The sequence below is a fragment of the Ranitomeya imitator genome, chromosome 2 (assembly GCF_032444005.1).
Source record: "Ranitomeya imitator isolate aRanImi1 chromosome 2, aRanImi1.pri, whole genome shotgun sequence".
Taxonomy (NCBI): domain Eukaryota; kingdom Metazoa; phylum Chordata; class Amphibia; order Anura; family Dendrobatidae; genus Ranitomeya; species Ranitomeya imitator.
In genome coordinates, this window is record NC_091283.1 from 395,045,062 (window position 1) to 395,064,703 (window position 19,642).

At 42.1% G+C, this 19,642-nt stretch overlaps 1 pseudogene; it reads left to right on the forward strand.

The window, feature by feature from the left end:
- The window catches only part of LOC138666665 (zinc finger protein 420-like), a 104,229-nt pseudogene extending 92,426 nt beyond the window's left edge, over positions 1-11,803 (forward strand).
- Positions 11,804-19,642: the final 7,839 nt, after the last annotated feature.

Consider the following 19,642-nt stretch of genomic DNA (forward strand, 5'->3'; position numbering starts at 1 on the left):
TTGGCCACCCCAGCGGCATGTATCCCTGACTCGGGATCTTCAGGTTCCGCAACTGGAATAACATTTACCCTGGGAGGGTTAACCCTGGTCTCCCACAGGGACCAGAACAGAGGCAAGTTTCTTACCAACACAGTCTCATATGGAAGGGTCTTCACCATTCCCATCACGTTTTATTTCTCCACATGGTGTGGAAAACGTAACCTCTGCGGTTGGGTACTCTAGGAGTTCCCCATGTATACACATCACCCCCACTTTCCATCCATTGGGGTTGTCCCCAGCAATAAGAGACCCATGGACCCAAGTCACTAAGCTTACCGAGTCCAAGAGAGCCTCCATTTGGTACCTGTTGACGAGTACCTGGCACAGTTGGGGTTTGCTGCCGTCAGTGCCTGTAGATGCGGTGCAGATGTGCTGGGTGTACATAGATACTCGGTGAGTATACCCGCGGTCCATGGGTTCAGCTTTTAGGGGGCAGTTGGCAACGTCAACACTTAATAGCTGCTGCATGACTGGACCTTGGTGCTGACTTAGTGGAAACGAGACTTCTGTCACCCTCACTCCGGATTACCCCCTCAGTACGGGCTCGGTTCTGATTAGCCCCACCAGATGATTCTGGACCTTTCCTAGGCTCCTGGGTTGGCGGGGCCAGTCATGAGATCTGAAGTGGAGCAGTGTCCCGTATAAAGTCCTGAGTGGCTGTATACCACTCAACCAATCCAACCACCTGGCCCAGAGACCCGAGTCCCCTTGCCCCACCCAACGCTGTATGGCTGCTGGCAGAGCCCTCACTAGCGAGTCATCCACCACCCTCTCTACCATCTGGAAGGGAGTTAAGGTCTCAGGCTGGAGCCATTTTTTCACCAGCTGCAGCAAATCATATGACTGAGACCTGGCAGGATGAGACTCCACAAAAGACCATTGGAATACCCGTTGTGCACATACATATGTGTTAACCCCCAGTCTGGCAAGGATCTCACCTTTCAATTTACCATAGTCCAGGGCATCGTCCCGACTGAGGTGCAGGTAGGCTTTCTGGGCATCTCCTGTCAGGAAGGGGGCCACCACTTCAGCCCACTGGGAACATGCCAAGCTTTCCCGCTGTGCGGTGCACTCAAAGACTGTGAGGAATGCCTCCATGTCATACTCAGGACCCATCTTCCTCAGCATTGACCGGTCTTTGTACCGTGCCTCCGAACGGACCATTGTCGTTAGGGAGGATGTCTCACGAAGAGCCGCAATCTATTACAAGATCAAATTGTTAGTTTGCTGCTGCTGCTGTAGTTGCTGCTGCTGAAACTCCTGCAACTTCTGCTGTTGCGCTTGAGAGACTGCCAATGGTCTTAGTATTTCCTCCATCTTGTCTGTAGTCTTGGGCTGCAGATTTGGAGGACTGATCACAGACATGCAGCACGCTTTCGGGTATACCTTAGTTCATAATACCCACATTCTCCAACCATGTAATGCAGCGGGGTTGGTGCAGTGTGACAGATAGGCAGGGACCACAAGAAAGTTCACAGCAAACATGTTTAATGTCCACACAAATCACACAGTGCACAGCACACCGTTATCTCCGGATTGTAGCTGGAGCTTCACAACAGTCCATACACAAGACCGGTTGCCGAGGGCGAGTGCACCACCATATCACGCAGCGGGGTGCCAGGTGTTTGCTGCTCTTGGCTCTGTTAGCTCACACATGCTGGACATACTGGGTTACCTGTAAGTCCCGGCTTGAAGGAAGCGGACCACCCCACTACCATCCTGTAGTCCACTTAAAAAATAAAAGCCCTCACCAGGTTTTCCTGAACATTGCCTTGGTCAAATATCTTGACCAGGTCCACACTTACTTTTACTAGGCCTTGTGACTCACAGGCATTCTGTGAATACAAGGCACTCCAGTGGGTCTAATAGGACTCCGTCCGCATCCTGGGGGATATATATGGACCCTCGCATATGATCCCCCTCACTGCCTCACACAGCACAGATACTGACTGATGACCTGATCCTGCAGCTTTATATCATAACTCCTACTTATTATAATGATGGCTGGAGCATACATGACGAGTGCTTTTTATCTAATGTGTCCTGCTTTCCCTCTATATTCCTATAGACTGTAGCTTGTGATCAGGGCCATAAATCCTCCTGTAACTGTTGAACTATGCATTACTTTGTACTGTCCTTATTGTTTGTACATGTAACCCTTAATTGCAAAGTGCTGTGAAATATGTTGGGACCATATAAATATTATTATAGGTTCACCTGTTCACCCTGCCAGTAATCCTCCTCTGCCCATCCTGGTCAGGGACAGTCTTGAGTGCGAGGTATAACAGATCCTTGACTCTCAGTTTCTGAGATCACTTTAATATTTCGTTCATTGAAAGGATTATGTACCAGATGACAAATCATGGGTGTCAGCTACTAACATTAAGGATGACAACCTGATCAAAAGATTCCACCGATCCTTTCCAGATCAGCCTTTCCCTGAGGGATTCTGACAGCTGACACCCGGCACCCAGGGCCAGGAGCAGTTCCACACCACTTCTGGCACTTTAACCCCCTAAATGCTGTGATCGAACACAGCAGTTTAAAGGGAGAATTTCACTGCTGTGAATTTGAACTGCGTTGAACTTGCCTCTGCACCCCAAGAATTTTTCTCACGGTGTTGAGGTAACTAACCGCAGTTCATTTGCCGGCTGGGAATGCAACCTCCGTGACCAGCAGTAACCTTGAAGACATCATTGCTAGTCACTGACACTGCGCTCACAGCAGCTCATTCACCAGTGGTTCTCAGCCTGGATGGTCGCATCTTGGCACCGTCCAGGTTGAAAACTATCTATCTCCAGACATGGATGGCAGCGTGGAACAGAATGACGGACAGGTGAGGGATATTGTTGTTTTTCATTTTTGTTTTATTGCAGAAGACGAGGGATTCAGTAGAATTAGTTCTTAGGTGAGTATAACTGTGTTTATTTTTAAATAAAAATGGAAAAGTATGCTTTATTTCTAATAAAGGACTTTATAATTGTTTTGTCTTTATTTACCATATAACTATAGGATTAGTATTGGATAGGTGTCTTATCGTTGATAAAAAGCATGACAAACACCCAATGTTTGGGGGCCAAGCAATAACAATTGTTCGGTGTCCGTGCCTGAACAGTAGGTGTTTGGTACAGATGCCTAAATTTACTGTTCGGATTCGCTCATCTCTGATTTAAGGGTATAAGAATTTAAAGTTTGAAAATTGCTAAATGTTTGCTAAATTTCATTTTTTTTAACAAAAAAACTCAAGTTATATTGAAGAATTGTTACCACTATCATGAAGTACAATATGTCACAAAAAAAAACTCAGAATCAGTGGGCTCTGTTGAAGCATTCCAGAGTTATTACCTCATAAAGTAACACTGGTCAGAATTGTAAAAATTGGCCTGGTCATCAACGACGGGGGGGGGGGGGGGGGGGGGAAAGGTACAGGGGCTAATGTCAAAACTTCGGGTAACATTTACCACGCATATTAGGATGCTTTTTTATCTTTATTGTACCTTTTTTTGTTTTTCGGATAGTTATTTTAAATTTAAAAATAAAAGTTAAATTTTAATACCATTTTTGCTATATTTGATTTAACTTTGAAGTGGGCATTCACGTATGTCAATCCCAGCTGATGAACAGTTATTATCTGACTTGCTTCTGTGAAACTTGTGTGCCTTGCTATTCTCCCAGTGGACGTTCCTGATGTTTGACCTCAGCTGGCTTTTTTACCATTCTTCTTTTTTGACACTTTTTTCATTTCATCGACCTCTTGGTTCTGCCCTGGCTACCCGACCATTCTCTTGCCTCTAATTCGCTTTTCTTGATAGTAGCTTTTCCAAGAAAGCAATCCAGCTGACTCAATTTTGAAACCAGGTCCCTGTACAGGTGTAAAGGGATGAAGGCCGTAGTTCCTCTGGAATATGCCAGACAGAGTAGCTTGCACCAAGTCAGTCCTAGGTAGTTTTTTTTAGTCTGGGGCACGGCCGGACTGGGACTAAAATTCAGCCCTGGCATTTGAAGTCATACAGGCCCACTTGTCACATGGTGACTGTATAATATCTTTGTACACTTGTAGGTTACAAGAAGTGAGGGGAGTGTAACACGACTATATAACATATAATCACAGCTGTATCCAGCATTATAGCTCAGTCCCCATAAAATGTAATACAGCACAGCCACCATAGAATGTAATACAGCCAGCCCCCATAGAATGTAATACAGCACAGCCCCCATAGAATGTAATACAGCACAGCCCCCATAGAATGTAATACAGCACAGCCCCCATAGAATGTAATACAGCACAGCCCTCATAGAATGTAATGCATCACAGCCCCCATAGAATGAAATGCAGCCAGCCCTCATAGAACGTAATGCAGCCAGCCCCCATAGAATGTAATACAGCACAGCCCCCATAGAATGTAATGCAGCACAGCCCCCATAGAATGTAATACAGCACAGCCCCATAGAATGCAATGCAGCCCCCCCCATAGCCCCACAATCCAGTTATCACTCATTGATATATATATATATATATATATAAAATTAAAAAAAACCACTGTACTCACCTTTCCTCTTGCCCCGCGCTGCTCCTGGCTCCGGTCTCAGCAGCTGCAGTCTGCCCGCCCGACACACAGCAGGTGCGCGATGATATGACGTCATCGTGCATCCACAGTGCCAGAGGAAGAGCGGGGAATGATGGGAGAGGGAGCGACAGCAGACGCTCTCTCCTCCATCATTGCATTCAACTGTACCGGCGTCTATGATGCCGGTATCGTTGAATGCGGGGCGGGGAGTGTGCCGACAGCAGGGGGAGTGTGCCGACAGAGGCATACTTGAGCGGCCCACTACTGCCACCGGCCCTTCTGGCATTTGCCAGAACTGCCCGATGGCCAGTCCGGCCCTGGTCTGGGGCCTCAGAGACATACCAGTGTGTAGATGAACATGAACAGTGCTTGTACCAATCAGAGAGTGCATGAAATGGAAGCACCCTAATAAAACTGATTAGAGGCCTCTTTATGAGTCTCTTCTGAATATATAACTGTAGATGATTGATGACAAGCACAAAACCTACAGAGAAGATGTCTACAACAGAAAAGTTAAAATTTGAAAGAGCACAACCTGGTGGCCTGACACCATAAACTATCCACCCTTCTTTTGTGATTTACTGCCTTAGTCTGTCGATAATGGAATTATATTACAATTTGTATGGAAGTGATATAAATATATAAGAAAGAAATAATATAATTCAAATGCAATGTTATTTAAAAATAATAAAATCAGTTTTATTCTTGGCAGATGAGTTTACGAGGACCTCCGAGGGACATCTGATATTTTCAAATTTTGCAGCTGACAATTGTATTAGCACACCAGATACATGTGAAGAACAAGTAATTTTCACAGATACAGCTAAAGCTCATCAAAGAAAATATCCATCATCTGATCCTTTTGAAAATGTCTTCTCTTCTGCTTCATCAAAGATAAATATGCAAAATGAAAGTCAAAGAAGTGCTTTTAAAAATGAAATGGCTTACATAGGGGAGAAATCATTTTCATATTCAGAATGTAGAAAAGATTACAGTAGTAAATCAAGCCCTGCTAAACATCAGATACTTCACACAGGGGAGAAGCCGTATTCATGTTTAGAATGTGAGAAATCTTTTACAGAAAAATCATATCTAATTAAACATCAGAGAATTCATACAGGGGTAAAGCCATTTTTATGCTCAGAATGTGGGAAATGTTTTAATTGGAAAGCAAGTCTTGTTACCCATCTGAGAATTCACACAAGAAATAAGCCATTTTCATGTTCAGAATGTGGGAAACATTTCCGTGTGAAAGAGAAACTTGAAATACATGAGAAAATTCACACAGGAGAGAAGCCATTTTCATGTTCTATATGTGGCAAATCATTTAACCCTTGTCAGGCTGCATAATTTTACAACCTTAACAGGCTGCATAGGTACAATTGTACCTTCACATATACCTCCACTGTGGGAAGACTTTACTTGGTTTCAGAAACTAAAGTTCATTCAGCTACAAATGTTATGCTGATATCTATTGTTCAGTGTTGTTACTGGTCACTTATGTTGCTGTCAATTAAGTTAATTCAAACTGGGAGTGGCTTCTACTTGTCTTCCTGCCTCCCTCCTCTCATTAGCCATTTTGCTGTTCATCTCATTGCTGTGAGCACACATTTCTAGGCTTGTGAAGTCTTCAATTTCTTGGAAACGAAGGTAGGAAAGTCTCACAGCATCTAACAGCCAGTTATACCTTTATTCTCATTATGTGGGGACAGAACAGTCAAATTGTCTTTCAGCCTGGACTTGGCTTACATATATTTTGTATGAAACTTATCACTATAGGTATAATTTTTATACGAAAAATGGATAATAATTAGTATCTACATATTGTTTTACGATGTTTTATTTATATTCAGCACAAAATACGAAGCCAAAATTCATCTAGCAAGTCATCATGAGTGATAGTAATGCTGGATCTAGTTTCCGCCATAATCCAAGAAAACGTGTTTGCAGGTTAGTATAATTTTGTGAAAAGCCAATAATGTAGTATTTCGGAAAATTATTTATTTTACATTTTTTCATATTTACAGATTTACGTCTGACGAAATAATGCGAATGCTAGAAGAATCTGATTCTGAGCATGAGGATGAACCATATGTTCCATCTGATGATGAAAACTATGTACCACAAGTGGATGTTACTGAAGAAGATTCAGACATTGAACAAGAAATGGTCATAGAGCATGAAAATGAATACGAATCAGACGAAAGTGTTGAGGATGATTCTGTGCCTCAAAGTGCAGGCGACATTTGGACTGCTAAGGATGAAACTCAATGGTGCAGTAATCCATTGCCAAATCCACAAACAAAATCTCGTAATGTCCTACGACAAAGAGGTGGCCCTGCAGCAATCAGCAACCTATATACAGCAAAAGAGCTATTCAAGTCCATCATGACTCCCGAGATGTGTGACATCATATTACGGGAAACGAATCGAAAGGCCAAGAGAGTTTGTGATGCTTACAACAACGAACTGGTACAACGTTTTCCTGATTCTTCCAAACGGCCACCACAAAAAACATTCAAGCAATTTACTGAAACTGAACTTCATGCATTTTTGGGCATACTGATTGCTGCTGGTGTGCACAGAGCCAACAAAGAGAATCTGGAGGAAATGTGGAATGTTGCTGCTCTGCCTCTTATACGTGCAGCCATGTCTCGTGACCGCTTCAAGATGATACTCAGATTTATCAGGTTTGACAACGAAAATACACGTGCAGAACGTGTGCAAACAGATAAAGCTGCACCAATACGGGACATCTGGACAATGCTGAACAGTAATCTGGAGAGAGCCTACAAGCCATATCATTGTATCACCGTCGACGAGCAATTATTTCCATTTAGAGGTCATACTAAATTTACCCAGAATATACCTTCAAAACCAGCTAAATATGGCATAAAGATTTTCTGGGCTTGTGACTCATCAAATGCCTACCCTTTACAAGGTCAGCTCTACACTGGGAAACCAACTGATGGTCCTCGACAAGTAAACATTGGAGAACGAACAGTATTGGACCTAGTGAGCTCGTATAAAGGCTCTGGAAGAAATGTCACCACCGATAACTTCTTTACAACCATGGAACTAGCTAAGGTATTGAACTCCTGGAACATGACACTAGTTGGTACAGTGAGAAAAAACAAAAGGTTCCTACCTAACAACATGCAGCCTGCCAAAGAAAGGCCTGTATACTTGACAAATTTTGCCTACAATCATGATGCAACAGTCTGTTCATATGTACCAAAGAAGAACAAATCAGTCGTGCTTCTATCATCTATGCACATGACGGGAGAAGTTGAAGAGACACTAGCAGCCAAGCCAGAGATAATAAAATACTACAACATAACAAAAGGTGGCGTTGATGTTATGGATAAAATGTTGGGAGAGTACACTGTGAAACGACGAACATCACGTTGGACTTTGGCATTTTTCTACAATATGATTGATGTCAGTGGGTTAGCATCCTACATCATCTACAGAGAACACAATCCAAGCTTCAGGGCAAAGGATCAACGAAGAAAGTTCCTGAAAGATCTCGCAAATCAGCTGTGTATGATTGCAATTGAAGATCGTAGTACAAACAAAATGATAATGAGAAACCATTTTCTTCGAGGTGCAGTAGAAATGGTGCTTGGACGATGCATTGTGGTAGCATCGCAGCCAGCAGCTGGCCCCAAAATACCTCATGGTAGTCGTGGACCCTCCCCTGTTGTTGGTAGTTGCTATGTCTGCAGAGACCTGAGGCGAAAACAACGCAAGACTAGAAAGTCTTGTGTGGTTTGTGTGAAACCCATTTGCGATGAACACTCTGTAGCAAAGCCAACATGCATTACTTGCAAAGAAAATCAATAAAAAAAAGTTTCTTACATTTTCTTTTATAATGTAAATGAACAGTTTTTTACTTGTTTATAATAGTTAAATAGCATTATCATTAAAAAAAAATTTATGCTTTTTCCCTTGCATTATCTTCATTCAAAATATATGAGGTACATTTGTACCTATGCAGCTTGTTATGGATGCAAAAAGATCTCGACCCCTTATCTCGGAAGCGGGTGGAGATATTTTATTGAAATTTGGCCAATATATTCTGGACCAAAAATGTAGAGATGTCACGAAATTTCAGCCCTCTACGTCTTTTCAAAAAAAAGTTATTGCAATTTTAAAACGGAATAGTTACAATTGTACCTATTCAGCCGGATAAGGGTTAAAAAGCAATCAGTTTTAACAGGACATGAGAACATTCACACAATTATGAAGATATTTACATGCTCAGAATGTGGGAAATGTTTTATAGACAAATCACATCTTGTTGAACATCAGAGAAATCACACAGGGAAAAAAACATTTTCATGTCCCCAATGTGCAAAATGTTACAATCGTAAATCAAGCCTTGTTACACATCAGAGAAGTCACACAGGGGAGAAGCCATATTCATGCTCAGAATGTGGGAAATGTTTTAATTGGAAAGAATGTCTTGTTAGACATCTGAGAATTCACACAGGGGAGAAACCATTTTCATGTTCAGAATGTGGGAAACGTTATAGAACGAAAGACGAACTTGTAATACATCAGAGAAGTCACACAGGGGAAAGACCATATCCATGCTCAGAATGTGGGAAATATTTTACCTGCAGAACAATACTTGTTGCCCATCTGAGAATTCACAGAGATAAGCCATTTTCATGTTCAGAATGTGGGAAACGTTATAGTGTGAAAGCCAACCTTGAAACACATCAGAGAATTCACACAGGAGAGAAGCCATTTTCATGCTCCAAATGTGGGAAATCATTTAAACAGTAATCCGTTTTAACACTACATGAGAAAATTCACACTAGGGAAAAGCCATATTCAAGTTCAGAATCTGGAAAAGATTATAGTGAGAAATCTAAACTTAGAATGCATCAGGGAAGTCACACAAAAGAGAAGCCGTTTGTCTGTTCAGAATGTGGGAAATGTTTTAAACGAAAGGCAAGTCGAGTTGCACATCAGAGAATTCACACAGGGGAGAAGCCATTTGTCTGTTCAGAGTGTGGAAAATGTTTTAATCAGAATGCAAATCTTGTTAGACATAAGTTAACTCACACAGGGAAGAAACCATTTTCATGTTCAGAATGTGGGAAAAATTTCATTAGGAAATCAAGACTTGTTGAACATCAGAGAAGTCACACAGGGCAAAAAACATTTTCATGTTCAGAATGTGGGAAAGGTTTTAGGGATAAACAAGAACTTTCTATTCATCAAAGAACTCACACAAGGCAAAAGCCATTTTCATGTTCAAATTGCAGAAAATGTTTTAATCGGAATTCAAATCTTATCACACATCAGAGAACTCACACAGGGGAGAAACCGTTTTTATGTTCAAATTGTGGGAAAGGTTTTAATCAGAAAGCATATCTTGTCAGCCATCAGAAAACTCACACAGGAAAGTAGCTTTTTTATTTGTTTAATTGTTTTATTGACAACATGTACTAGAAAAACATATAAGTTACATGTCACTCGTCTACAAAAGAAAGGGAAAGCAATTCAGAGCACTAAATGATTATTAGAAAATTTATACAATTATCAATGTCCATTTGTTATTAAAAACTAATAAGTATAGAATAATACACCTGTATTTGAACAAAGTATGTTTTTCACATTTCAACAACTACAGTATAAAATTGTTGTCTGTTGATGCTTTCTTCCATCCTATTTGACATTGACTATGGAGAGATGATGTTATACATGATCAGTTGCCAAGGTAACCATTCAATGCACCGCTTGTCTCATCCAATTAAAAGCGTCACCTATAGGTGAGACCAGGGGCATGCATAGATATCCTGAGTGGTGATGAGTGAGCATGCTCGTGTCCTAATCGAGTATTTTCGGTGTACTTGAAAAAAATCCTAACAGGCAATCCCTGCATGTGTTGCGTCTGTCGAACAGCCACAAGACATGCAGCCGCGGTGAGTCAAGCATTTTTTCGAGCATGCTGAAAACACTCGATTAAGAACGAGTGTTCTCAGAAAACACCTTATCCGAGCACGTTCGCTCACCACTAATCCTGAAGTGTAAAAGGAAAAGTCTGAATTGAAAATTCTTTTAAACAATTTGTTTAGGGATGAAACAATTTTAGCATGGTCAAGAGTATAATTCACAACTTTTAATGTTGGAAAGAGATAAATATACTGTGTCTTGCATACAAAAATAGTGATGCCCCTTGGGCTACGTTCCCACGATGACCTTTTAGTGCATTTTAGACAAGTCTATCAAGGTGGATGGGATTTATAGAATTCTCATGACCACTGTGCTTTTTTAACACCACAAAACTCTGTGATGCATTTTTCAAATCTGTAGCATGTCAAATTCTTTTGCGGGCACACTGAGTTTTCTGAGGTGAATTTCCCCATAGGGTTGAATTAGGTGCAGAGATTCAGCAGTTAAAAAATGCATATGCGTCTTAAATACTTTTCCGCAGCAGAAACTTATCAAAAACACATGTAATCCTCACAAGTATGTCAATAAAGTATTGTCAAAATAAAAACTCAGGAAGTATCAAAAACAAAGCAGATTTATTTAAAACATGACACAGCAAACAGACAAAAAAATGCAATAAAAACGCATGTTAACCCCTCTGTGACCTTAGACGTACTATCCCGTCGAGGTGCCCTGGGCTTATCTGACCCTGGACGGGATAGTACGTCATAGCCGATCGGCCGCGCTCACGGGGGGAGCGCGGCCGATCGCGGCCGGGTGTCAGCTGCTTATCGCAGCTGACATCCGGCACTATGTGCCAGGAGCGGTCACGGACCGCCCCCGGCACATTAACCCCTGGCACACCGCGATCAAAGATGATCGCGATGTGCCGGCGGTGCAGGGAAGCACCGCGCAGGGAGGGGGCTCCCTGCGGGCTTCCCTGAGCCCCCCGCAGCAACGCGATGTGATCGCGTTGCTGCGAGGGTCTCCTCACCTCCCTCCCTGCTCGAGCCCCGGATCCAAGATGGCCGCGGATCCGGGTCCTGCAGGGAGGGAGGTGGCTTCACAGAGCCTGCTTAGAGCAGGCACTGTGAAGGCTGCAGCGCTGCATGTCAGATCAGTGATCTGACAGAGTGCTGTGCAAACTGTCAGATCACTGATCTGTGATGTCCCCCCCTGGGACAAAGTAAAAAAGTAAAAAAAAATTTTTCCAAATGTGTAAAAAAAATAAAAAAAAATATTCCAAAATAATGAAAAAAAAAAAAAATATTATTCCCATAAATACATTTCTTCATCTAAATAAAAAAAAAAAACCAATAAAAGTACACATATTTAGTATCGCCGCGTCCGTAACGACCCGACCCATAAAACTGTCCCACTAGTTAACCCCTTCAGTAAACACCGTAAGAAAAAAAAAAAAAAAACGAGGCAAAAAACAACGCTTTATTATCATACCGCCGAACAAAAAGTGGAATAACACGCGATCAAAAGGACAGATATAAATAATCATGGTACCGCTGAAAGCGTCATATTGTCCCGCAAAAAAAGAGCCGCCATACAGCATCATCAGCAAAAAAATATAAAAGTTATAGTCCTGAGAATAAAGCGATGCAAAAATAATTATTTTTTCTGTAAAATAGTTTTTATCGTATAAAAGCACCAAACCATAAAAAAATGATATAAATGAGGTATCGCTGTAATCGTACTGACCCGAAGAATAAAACTGATTTATCAATTTTACCAAACGCGGAACGGTATAAACGCCTCCCCCAATAGAAATTCATGAATAGCTGGCTTTTGGTCATTCTTCCTCACAAAAATCGGAATAAAAAGCGATAAAAAAATGTCACGTGCCCAAAAATGTTTTCAATAAAAACGTCAACTCGTCCCGCAAAAAACAAGACCTCACATGACTCTGTGGACCAAAATATGGAAAAATTATAGCTCTCAAAATGTGGTATTGCAAAAAATATTTTTTGCAATAAAAAGGGTCTTTCAGTGTGTGACGGCTGCCAATCATAAAAATCCGCTAAAAAACTCGCTATAAAAGTAAATCAAACCCCCCTTCATCACCCCCTTAGTTAGGGAAAAATAAAAAAAAATGTATTTATTTCCATTTTCCCATTAGGGCTAGGGTTAGGGCTAGGGTTAGGGCTAGGGCTAGGGTTAGGGCTAGGGTTAAGGCTAGGGTTAGGGCTAGGGTTAGGGTTAGGGTTAGGGTTAGGGCTAGGGTTAGGGCTAGGGTTAGGGCTAGGGTTAGGGTTAGGGCTAGGGTTAGGGCTAGGGTTAGGGCTAAAGGTTAGGGTTAGGGTTGGGGCTACAGTTAGGGTTGGGGCTAAAGTTAGGGTTAGGGTTTAGATTACATTTACAGTTGGGAATAGGGTTGGGATTAGGGTTAGGGGTGTGTCAGGGTTAGAGGTGTGGTTAGGGTTACCGTTGGAATTAGGGTTAGGGGTGTGTTTAGATTAGGGTTTCAGTTATAATTGGGGGGTTTCCACTGTTTCGGCACATCAGGGGCTCTCCAAACACGACATGGCGTCCGATCTCAATTCCAGCCAATTCTGCGTTGAAAAAGTAAAACAGTGCTCCTTCCCTTCCGAGCTCTCCTGTGTGCCCAAACAGGGGTTTACCCCAACATATGGGGTATCAGCGTACTCAGGACAAATTGGACAACAACTTTTGTGGACCAATTTCTCCTGTTACCCTTGGGAAAATACAAAACTGGGGGCTAAAAAATAATTTTTGTGGGAAAACAAAAAGATTTTTTATTTTCACGGCTCTGCGTTATAAACTGTAGTGAAACACTTGGGGGTTCAAAGTTCTCACAACACATCTAGATAAGTTCATTGAGGGGTCTAGTTTCCAATATGGGGTCACTTGTGGGGGGTTTCTACTGTTTAGGTACATTAGGGGCTCTGCAAATGCAATGTGACGCCTGCAGACCAATCCATCTAAGTCTGCATTCCAAATGATGCTCCTTCCCTTCCGAGCCCTCCCATGCGCCCAAACGGTGGTTCCCCCCCACATATCGGGTATCAGCGTACTCAGGACAAATTGGACAACAACATTTAGGGTCCAATTTCTCCTGCTAACCTTGGAAAAATACAAAACTGGGGGCTAAAATATAATTTTTGTGGAAAAAAAAATATTTTTTATTTGCATGGCTCTGCGTTATAAACTGTAGTGAAATACTTGGGGGTTCAAAGCTCTCACAACACATCAAGATGAGTTCCTTAGGGGGTCTACTTTCCAAAATGGTGTCACTTGTGGGGGGTTTCTACTGTTTAGGTACATTAGGGGCTCTGCAAACGCAATGTGACGCCTGCAGACCATTCCATCTAAGTCTGCATTCCAAATGGCGCTCCTTCCCTTCCGAACCCTCCCATGCGCCCAAACGGTGGTTCCCCCCCACATATGGGGTATCAGCGTACTCAGGACAAATTGGACAACAACTTTTGGGGTCCAATTTCTCCTGTTACCCTAGGGAAAATACAAAACTGGGGGCTAAAAAATAATTTTTGTGGGAAAAAAATTTTGTTTTATTTTTATGGCTCTGCATTATAAACTTCTGTGAAGCCCTTGGTGGGTCAAAGTGCTCACCACACATCCAGATAAGTTCCTTAGGGGGTCTACTTTCCAAAATGGTGTCACTTGTGGGGGGTTTCAATGTTTAGGCACATCAGTGGCTCTCCAAACGCAACATGGCGTCCCATCTCAATTCCTGTCAATTTTGCATTGAAAAGTCAAACGGCGCTCCTTCCCTTCCGAGCTCTCCCATGCGCCCAAACAGTGGTTTACTGCCACATATGGGGTATCAGCGTACTCGGGACAAATTGGACAACAACTTTTGAGGTCCAATTTCTTCTCTTACCCTTGGAAAAATAAAAAATTGGGGGCAAAAATATAATTTTTGTGAAAAAATATGATTTTTTATTTTTACGGTTCTGCATTATAAACTTCTGTGAAGCACTTGGTGGGTCAAAGTGCTCACCACACCTCTAGATAAGTTCCTTAGGGGGTCTACTTTCCAAAATGGTGTCACTTGTGGGGGGTTTCAATGTTTAGGCACATCAGTGGCTCTCCAAACGCAACATGGCGTCCCATCTCAATTTCTGTCAATTTTGCATTGAAAAGTCAAACTGCGCTCCTTCCCTTCCGAGCTCTCCCATGTGCCCAAACAGTGGTTTACTGCCACATATGGGGTATCAGCGTACTCAGGACAAATTGGACAACAACTTTTGAGGTCCAATTTCTTCTCTTACCCTTGGAAAAATAAAAAATTGGGGGCAAAAATATAATTTTTGTGAAAAAATATGATTTTTTATTTTTACGGTTCTGCATTATAAACTTCTGTGAAGCACTTGGTGGGTCAAAGTGCTCACCACACATCCAGATAAGTTCCTTAGGGGGTCTACTTTCCAAAATGGTGTCACTTGTGGGGGGTTTCAATGTTTAGGCACATCAATGGCTCTCCAAACGCAACATGGCGTCCCATCTCAATTCCTGTCAATTTTGCATTGAAAAGTCAAATAGCGCTCCTTCCCTTCCGAGCTCTCCCATGCGCCCAAACAGTGGTTTACTGCCACATATGGGGTATCAGCGTACTCAGGACAAATTGGACAACAACTTTTTGGGTCCAATTTCTCCTGTTACCCTTGGTAAAATAAAACAAATTGGAGCTGAAGTAAATTTTTTGTGTAAAAAAGTTAAATGTTCATTTTTATTTAAACATTCCAAAAATTCCTATTAAACACCTGAAGGGTTAATAAACTTCTTGAATGTGGTTTTGAGCACCTTGAGGGGTGCAGTTTTTAGAATGGTGTCATACTTGGGCATTTTCTATCATATAGACCCCTCAAAATGACTTCAAATGAGACGTGGTCCCTAAAAAAAAATGGTGTTGTAAAAATGAGAAATTGCTGGTCAACTTTTAACCCTTATAACTCCCTAACAAAAAAAAAATTGGTTCCAAAATTATGCTGATGTAAAGGAGACATGTGGGAAATGTTACTTATTAAGTATTTTGTGTGACATATCTCTGTGATTTAATTGCATAAAAATTCAAAGTTTGAAAATTGCGAAATTTTCAAAATTTTCGCCAAATTTCCGTTTTTTTCACAAATAAACGCAGGTACTATCAAAGAAATTTTACCACTATCATGAAGTACAATATGTCACGAGAAAACAATGTCAGAATCACCAGGATCCGTTGAAGCGTTTCGGAGTTATAACCTCATAAAGGGACAGTGGTCAGAATTGTAAAAATTGGCCTGGTCATTAACGTGCAAACCACCCTTGGGGGTAAAGGGGTTAAAAAAAAGTCACACAAAAACGCAATGAAAAAACAAAAGTAACCTAATTTAAATAATAGTTTCAGAAATGGTGCTGAAATTCTGCAACATCAAAAATGCACCAAAAGCTCACTGTTGGACATAACCTTGTGTACTACCCACTATAATACACGTTCCATGGCATCCACCTAGTATAAAACCCCAATGATAGCTCCCCACAAAGTATGGTGCCCCCACATCGTATAATGTCACCACAATTTCATGTACACATTTTACTCCTTCGTTACCCCTCACATGGACAGTATGATGCCTTCATTGTGCATTCCCCTACACAATGATACCCCCTCAGTTCTACCACACAGTATGATGCTCCTCATAGTGCCCCTCACACACACACACATGATGATGCCCTCACAGTGCCCTCAATTTATTTTGCAGTCAACACAGTTCTCACAATACATGGTAAGGCTGCCACAGTGTCCCCAATACAGCATGATGTCCACAATATGTTTCCTAATTCAGTATGAGGCCACTATTGGGCTCCCCAATCTATAATATAATGCTGGATGCGTCCTTCTGTCTGAATCCTCTGTAGACTGGTTCTGGGAACTGTGGTGAAATAAGAAGAAAGCATCCAGAGTTCATAGGTGACAGGGAGGAGGATGAGGATGTAGAGTGTGGCGTCAGAGATTGCAGTATGCATAGGCGCTGACCACATACAGCGATCTGAGGCATCATGAAGACATACTGCGATCTCCGGTGCACACAGTGTCTTCAACAAAATAGCGCTGGATAGTGCAATATGCGCACGCGCTGACTCAGGTGCCATTTTATTTGAATTATGCAGATGATGCGCTGCAGGGGCAAGGTGTGTAGGATTGTTTATTTTTTGTATGTATGTACAGTACAGACCAAAAGTTTGGACACACCTCATTTAAAGATTTTTCTGTATTTTCATGACTATGAAAATTGTACATTCACACTGAAGGCATCAAAACTGTGAATTAACACATGTGGAATTATATACTTAACAAAAAAGTGTGAAACAACTGAAAATATGACTTATATTCTAGGTTTTTAAAAGTAGCCACCTTTTGCTCTGATGACTGCTTTGCACACTCTTGGCATTATCTTGATTGAGCTTCAAGAGGTAGTCACTTCACAGGTGTGCCCTGTCAGGTTTAATAAGTGGGATTTCTTGCCTTATAAATGGCGTTGGGACCATCAGTTGTGTTGTACAGAAGTCTGGTGGATACACAGCTGATAGTCCTACTGAATAGACTGTTAGAATTTGTATTATGGCAAGAAAAAAGCAGCTAAGTAAAGAAAAACAAGTGGCCATCATTACTTTAAGAAATGAAGGTCAGTCAGTCTGAAAAATTGGGCAAACTTTGAAAGTGACCCCAAGTGCAGTGGCAACCATCAAGCGCTCCAAAGAAACTGGCTCACATGAGGACCGCCCCAGGAAAGGAAGACCAAGAGTCACCTCTGCTTCTGAGGATAAGTTTATCCGAGTCACCAGCCTGAGAAATTGCAGGTTAACAACAGCTCAGATTAGAAACCAGGTCAATGCCACACAGAGTTCTAGCAGGAGACATATCTCTACAACAACTGTTTTTTTTTTTTTGTCATTTCTATGGTAGCTGACTGACTCAGCACTCCTCCCATCACCATGTGGTTTTTAATTGCATCTCATCACACTTGGTCCCGGCCAACCCATACATATAGGTAGGCTTTGCTGAACAGAGGTGTCCACATTCACCAAGGCATACAGACATTGGCCTTTGGCAAGTGTTCACATTTGGACAGGGGGGTCAGGGACCCATCAGTTATATGAGACCACCTTGACGACGGTTGATGGGCTCACACTATTTGATTATATCAAATTCTGTGCAAAGCGTCTCTTAAATATTTTTCTAATGTTCAAAAGCCATTTTGCTATTCATATTTCATATATTTCAGATTAGACATGCTTTTGCACAATAGAGTGCAACCTTTTTTGTATATATATATATATATATATGTATATATATATATATATACAGAAAACATAGTTACATGCGGAGGTGCATGTGTCAGGGAAGTACCGTATTTTCTGGTGTATAAGACGACTGGGCGTATAAGACGACCCCCAACTTTTCCATATAAAATATGGGATTTGGGATATACCCACCGTATAAGACGGGGGTCATCTTATGCGCCCAGTCATCTTATACGGCGTGTGGTTCCCAGGTTCTGGAGGAGAGGAGACTCTCCTTCAGGCCCTGGGATCCATATTCATGTAAAAAATAAAGAATAAAAAATATGGATATACTCACCCCTCCGACGGACCCTGGCTCTCAGCGCTGCAAGCGTCTGCCTCCGTTCCTAAGAATGCAGTGAGTGAAGGACCTTCGATGACATCGCGGTCAGGTGAGCGGTCATGTCCAGTAAGTCGGAATAGGATCTCTAGAGTGAGGTGTAATAAACTCTCGGCCACCTTATCCCTATCCGTATCCATCCTTGACTGGCAAATCAGGAAAATTATTTTATATAGAAAATCTCTACTGGTAACTTGCAATATTGTAGGGACCTGAATTGGCCTTCACTTATCCTTCGCAAATGATGTTGAATGAGGCTGACTATATAGGTCCACGTCACTCTACAGCTCAAACTCACACTTGCCCCTCACTCAGGTTACAGATTGAGCACATTGACGCACCCCCAACCGTTCCCACACCAAACATGCTCAAAGCTGACACCACATATTAAAAGGGAGACAAGTCCCAATTCAACTTAGAGACAGTTGTTTTCAATCAATGAGATGACAATTAGGTGTGAGTGAGGGACCAGTGTTATTTAAAAAACAGATGTCTATCAGTCTTCACAATACATATTTGTGGAAGTGCATCATATTGTGACATGAATATAGGATATTTCTCAGAAGAGTTGTTGAGCTTCATCAGGTTTTGGAAAGTTACTAAACTATATTTATCAACTTTGGACTTCACCAATCTGAAGTTAGAAAGGCTATGCATGAAAGAGGATATTCCAGACAATTTTACCCTACTCTGAAGTGGTCAATCAACAAAGATCACCCCAAAAAACAAGGTTAACAACAGTTGATCATAAAGAGACCCAAGGTAACCTCTAAGCACCTAAAGGTCTCTCTCACAATAGCTAATGATAATGATCATGAGCCCACTATGAAGAGGACTGTGAATAACAATGGTGTGCATAGTGTTACACCCGGTCCAGCTCCTGTACCTTCCCAGGGTCCCCATCGGGACTCCTGCTCTGTGCCGGCTCCACGCACTCTGGATACAGCTTCTTCTCTCTCAGCTGCTTCCTGGCACGCAGCCAGCAGGTTCCCGAGCAGAGTACTTAGGTCGCGCTTGCGCTCACTCCCAGTCTCTTAAAGAAACAGCGTGCATTTTCCAAAAGTACTTCTGACCAATGGTGTGTTAGTGATCACTATTTCTAGCCCCTCCACCATAGGGAGGGTGCCGGAGCAACAAGTATCCACTGTTGCTTACATCCGGTTCCTGTCTGCATGTGCTCCTGTTTCTGAAGTTCTTTTGCTAGTACTCCGCTTATACTGTCTGTTTCCACAGATCATCAGCTACCTGTTACCCGGCTATCCTGGACGACGACTGTTCAATATACGCAATCCGTCTTCCGCTAACCCTGCTTGTCTGTCTATTCCGCTGGGAAAGCTGCCACGAGTCCAGGGTCTAACTGGAGGTAGCACCCGTGTCCTCCAGGCATTCCATTCTGACCCTGTTTGAGGGGACATACTACGGGTGTCTGGGGCTC